The sequence below is a fragment of the Parus major genome, chromosome 1 (genome assembly GCF_001522545.3).
Source record: "Parus major isolate Abel chromosome 1, Parus_major1.1, whole genome shotgun sequence".
Taxonomy (NCBI): Eukaryota; Metazoa; Chordata; class Aves; order Passeriformes; family Paridae; genus Parus; species Parus major.
Window position 1 is genome coordinate 93,866,591 of NC_031768.1, and position 6,000 is coordinate 93,872,590.

The following is a 6,000-nucleotide window of genomic DNA, read 5'->3' on the forward strand; positions in this document are numbered from 1 at the left end:
CCTGTCTGTGGAGAAAGCACATGTCTACCTCAAACAATGTTTGTTCCAGTATTACAAAGTTCATTCTTTAGCATGTCACCTGATAGAGGCAGAATTGAAAAAAGAAAAATAATTGATACAGACATACTGTAGCTGTAACTAATGCCATTTGGTATGTCTTGACTGTGTTGATTCTGTTATAATGTCCATCAGTGAAAAGGGAATGCAGTCCAAAGCTGTTAGTATGAATCAATCCAGCCTACAAATGCATCATTTATCTCCTGTATTTACTGAATTCCTTTATCTGTGTGTCAGCTCTGGAATTTCCACTGAGATTCTCTAGCTGATGTTGATGCTTGCCACACCAAAACGGGAAAAAAGATAACTTTTTTTTTTTTTTTGATGGGGCAGCTCTTTGCAATGTTAGCTTAAAGCTTGCAGTTTTTCTGGAAGGTGTATGATACAGCATTATCCCAATTGAATATATAAATTCTGTGAGCTCACTGACTGGGGAATCAATTCAGCTAAAACTGGGAGAGTCTTGCTAGACAGCAAACTGAACGTGAGCCAGTAGTAGTTTGTGGCAGCAAAGAAGGACATTATCTTGGACTGTAATCACAGGAGGACAGCCAGTAGCTTGGGAAAATGATTATCCCCCTCTACTCAGCACTTACTAAGCCATATTTAGAAGATTATGTCTAGTCCTGGTGCAAGAGAGATGCCAGTGAACTGCATGGGGGTGAGCGGAGGGGCACTGATGTTATCTCTGGGGTTGCTGCCCCTGCACTTGGAGGTCAGGCTGCAGGAACAGAGCTTGTCCAGCCTGGCAGCAGTCGGGTTTGGGGGTTTGTCAAACAGCTGCCTCCAGTACCTAAGGGGAAGCTATTAAGAAGGTGGAGATGGGCTCTGTGGTGGTGGAAGGAGACAGCAGGCCTAAGCTGAATAAAAGGAGGTTGTGTCCGGATAGAAGGAAATGCTGTTTCCCTTCAAAAGTAATCAGGCAGCAGAGCTGGTTGTTGGTGAAGCTGTTCAGGCTCCATCCTTGGAGGCTTTAAAGAGCCAAGTGGATAAGCCTTGAGAAGCGTGGTCTGACTTCATTGCTGACCCTTCTTCATGCAGGAATTGGTTCCATTAAATATCTAATATTCCTAATTATGCTGTATTCCTATGTCATTTTGCAAAAATACTGAGTTTCCACTCAGGTGATATTATACAGGAGTTCAGATAAGATGGGTGTCAATTCATCTGCATTTCAGAGACTGGGACGTTGTCCCAGAGGATGATCAAAGCTGATAAATTGTTCCTGTATTTAAAATTAGTGTTTGTCCATTTCTGAGAAGTAACCAAGATAAAACATGGAAGTCATAACCTTTTAACACATGATTCAGGATTAAATAAGACTTGTGTTCAGTTCCACCAGAATGTGCTTGGTGGCAGTATTATGCATTCTGTGTGTGCATTTTGAATATTTTTCTTTTAAACAAGCTTCCTAAAATTTTGTTTAATGAAGCCAAGGGGCACACATTTTGTCTGTAAGATATGTATATTCTTTTAAAACTTTCTGCCAAAAGATTGTATAAGGTTCTTCCTTTTATTATTTTAGAAAGATAATTTGTGCTCTGTTTCAAATGAAATATAGCATCCTTGGTGAAATATATTTATGATCAAAGGAAATATTTGGCCCAGTGACACTGAAGTTAAAAAGGGAATGAAACAGAACTTGAATAGAAATGTTCAGGTTTTCTAATCCATCTCTACCACATGAGTCTTATGTCTTATCTCACAGGTAATTGCTCACTTCATAACTACACAATTAATCAGTTTTGAAATAATGCACTATTTTGATATCATAGTTATGTCATTAATAAATTCTTTTCCCTTTTGCACCAAAAAGTTGTACAGAGACAGATTTAAATTTTTCATCTTCATTAATGTTCAAACTGTCTGATATTATGAAAAAATCACTAAATCATAGGAATTTGATTCCAAACATCATAACAATTTTTTTTCTTTAGAACTGGGGAAAACAAGTTCTATTGCATATTTAGTCTTGGCAAAAATAGATCTTGTAGCAACAACCCTCATTTTCTTCAGATTGTGTCAAATCTTAGTGCTGGAGGACACACAGTATTTTTCATTCTAACTCCTGAGAATGTGGTGTGAAGGAAGCAGGCCAGCTTCTGCTCTTGTACTGTGGAAAAATAGGAGCTTGAGCAGAGACATGGTGGGCAGTGCTCACAGATTTTGGGAGAGTTGCTTTTCAATCCTTCATTCTATTTCAGTCTTCTTGCTTTGCTGTGGTAGATCAGAGCATGGCCTGTGGAGTGTTTAGCAAAGAGCCTGTCAGCTCAGTGCCATTTGCAGATCTTTCATCAGTTCCATTATTTTTATTATATATTAAGTTGCAATAAGTTAAGTTGCAAGTTACTGATTTTTGGTTCACAGTTCAGTGCTTCCATTGCTTTCTTTTAGTGTAGACATTAAACAATGTTGTTCCCAAGAACCATAGGCTGACTAAGTTCATGGAAGTGAAGGACTAACCAAGGTTTTTTTCCCCTACTTTAGTTTCTTCCTTCCCTCCCCTGCCCTCCTCTTTTTTTAAGAGCTAAGTTCTTTAGTGAGCCTATAAAAGAGTAGTCAACTATGGAAACAAATCCTCTGAATTCATGTTAGCAAGATCATGAAGAACACATGAGTGCTCTGTCCAGCCTGCGTCTGATCTTTTGCAGAGAGCCACTGAAATAATTGCTACTGGGCAGCAGCTACAGCAAAAGAAGTTCTGCTGTGGATGAAAAGTTTGTAAAAGGTCAGTGAAAGGAAAGAACATTTCATGTTCTTTCACAGAATTTTTCTCCTAGTGCAGACCAGTTATATTAATGTCAAGGAGGTGAGACATCCATAATTATCTTATCTTTTTAATAACAGTATGCTTCCACTGGCAGAGGAGGAGAGTAATGCGTCTAGTACAGACGCTACATTCTCCTCTGGGAGATGTGTAGACTTATGCTATTCTAACAATGTGGCTCTTTTGCACTAGAATACTTTTAGACTCTATCAAACTGCTTATAGTCCCATCTCCATGTCTGAACTCAGTATTACAAACTATTAAAAGTATAGAGAACTTGACATTGTTTTATTTCTGTGAGTGCTCAGTTCAGGGTTGTTTATTTTAAAAAAGAACCAGAACTCTTCTAGCATCTGTCATTCATGCACTTGCAAGAAAAGGCAGGCTGAACTACTGAAGCTTTAACTCTAAGCATAGCATGTTATGTGAAAGCCTTTCTACTTCATCCAAATGCAAAGGTCCTTAAAGCATTTATTTCTATTTATGTTGGACTGGATGGAGTGAACAAATGTTACTTTTTCTCAAACAGTTCAATGTTTGTATGTTACTGTTAACATTTGAATAAGCTCTAAGCCAAAATCATTTTGTCCCAAAGACATCAGATGAAGTTTATGTGAATTAAAGAAGCCTTTTATTTGTATATTTATGGGTGGGTTTTTTTGTGTTTTGTTCTGATTTTCTAAACTGATGGTGTCAGTTCTCTGTAGCTCCATTAGGCTTCCCATCAACAGTTCTAGAGTAATTCCTCCCAGAGATGTTCAGAAGTGAACTGTGTGTGCACAGTTGACTGCAGAAGGAAGTGGTTTGGCAAGTCAGCTGTGGCTTGATAACTCTGCATACTCTTACCATGCAACAAAACTGAGGTAGCTCTGGACAAAGAACCACTCAGCAAAGAGAAATTCGATGTAAAATGCTGTCAAATGTGCTATCTTGCACCCTATGTCTGTTCCATGGTTAATCACAATTTTGCCTGATAAAATGTCTAACCAGATATCCATTCCATAGAAACTCTGGGGGTAAGTCCTTGTTTGCTTTTTGGTTTGGATAGTAAGCGGAAGTCAGAGATGCTGGAAATAAGTTTCTCATAGATTTCTGGTGTTGGAGGAAATACCATGACTGCATTTTCTCAGGCTGTTATGATGAGTAGTTTTGGATGAGGAGGATATTGTTATGTGTACTTTGTTAATGATTTGGAACTATCAGTTGGTTTTCTCCATAATTTTTCTTCAAGAACATTTTCATACTAATTTGTTTGCTTAGTATTAGAGAAGAAAATCACAACATGTGTTGAGCTCTTCTTCTGTTGGCACCTCAAAAGTGCACTGCTGGAAGAACACAGAATCACAGAATGGCTTCAGTTTGAGACCTCTCACATCATCAAGTCCACCCCAGCACTGCCAAGCCATGTGCCCAGGTGCAACATCTACACATCTTTTAAATACCTCCAGGGATGGCAACTCAGCCTCTTCCCTGGGCAGCCTGTTCCAGGGCTTTACCTTGAATCCTTTCCATGAAGATTTTTTTCCCCTAATAACCTAATAAATAAATACATTTAAGGCACAATTTAAGGCCATTACTTTTTATCCTATCACTAGTTATCTGAGGGAAGAAACCAACTCCTACCTCACTACATCGTCTTTTCAGGCAGTTGTAGAGGGTGATAAGGTCCCCCCTGGTACTTCCCTCCAGACTGAACATCCCAGCTCCCTCAGCCTCTCCTCATAAGACTTGTGCTCCAGACCCTTCCTCAGCTTCATTGCCCTTCTCTGGACAGGCTCCAGGACCTCAATGTCTTTACTGAATTTAGGGACCCAGAACTGGTCGCAGGACTCAAGGCAGCCTCACCAGTGCCGAGTACAGGGAGACAATCCCTGCCCTGCTCCTGCTGGCCACACTATTGCTGATACAGGCCAGGGTGTCATTGGCCTTCGTGGCCACCTGAGCACACTGCTGGCTCATGTGTCAGCCAACACCCCCAGCTCCTTTTCTGCCAGACAGCTTTTCAGCTACTCTTTCCCCAGTGGAGGACTAGGCACTTCACTTTATTGAATCCCATACAATTGACCTCAGCCCATCAATCCAGCCTGTCCAGACCCCTCTGCAGAACCTTTTTATCCTCCAGCAGATCAACACTCACTGACTTGTTGTTGTCTCTGAACTGACTGAGGGTGCATTTGGATGTATTTTGAAATCACAGTCATGTTGCCTGAAGCAAATGAAAATTGTTAGTGTTTCTTTAATTATGGAAAATAAAAGAAATCAAACTGGGATGAATTTGCAGGCAGTTTGAAGGCTATGTAATGCATTCTTTTTTCATGGAGTCTAGGTTTATCACCATTTGTTAAAGATTGTTTTAAAGTTTCTTACCACTTTTTGTCTTACACTCTACCCTCAAACTCAATTCCTCTGCCCAGCAAAAAACATTTTATTTTTTTCTTCCCTCTATACTGCAGGTGGTGAAGTAGTACAGTAATAGCAAATGCCATGGTGTGGTAACAGCAAAAAGTGATTTCATTTATCTTTCCATGGTGTTCAGTTCGTGAGGACCAGTTTCCATTAGACCTTTCCAAGCTGTGCTGTGTCTCTGTAGGCCAACTTTATGATTCTGGAACAGTAAATTTCAGGGTGAAGTTCATGAGAACTAGTGAAGAGGTGGACTTGATCAAAGCTTCTGACTGTGGAATAATCTACAGAGGGAGACAAAACAGAGCCAACGTCAGATAACACTTCAGAAATTTGCTGATCCTGTTATATTTTTCATAACTTTTTTTTTAAGAGTTCACAACTTTCCAAAATTACAACTGGAAGATTCAAATATGGCTATACTTCAGAAATTAATTCAGAAATCTTATTAATTTATTTTCTTATTAGACAGTGCTTTTTGCTCTTTTTGTTGGTTTGTTGAGGGTTATTTTTGTAAATAAGATTCCTGCAATGGGTCATAGTTCCATTGTTGAAATTGCCAAAATATTGGTAAACTTTGCCAACAAATTTATGAATCTCTTGCATTAAAAAAAAATTAAAAATATCCCTATAAACTACTAAAAGGGCAAATTTTGGAAAGGCGCTGTGCAGATCCAATATATTCACTCAACTGTTTCAAGAAGAATTTCTGTATAACATTTATGTTCTGTAGAAATTCTGCCAAAAAGCCCTAACATCAACATACCTATATA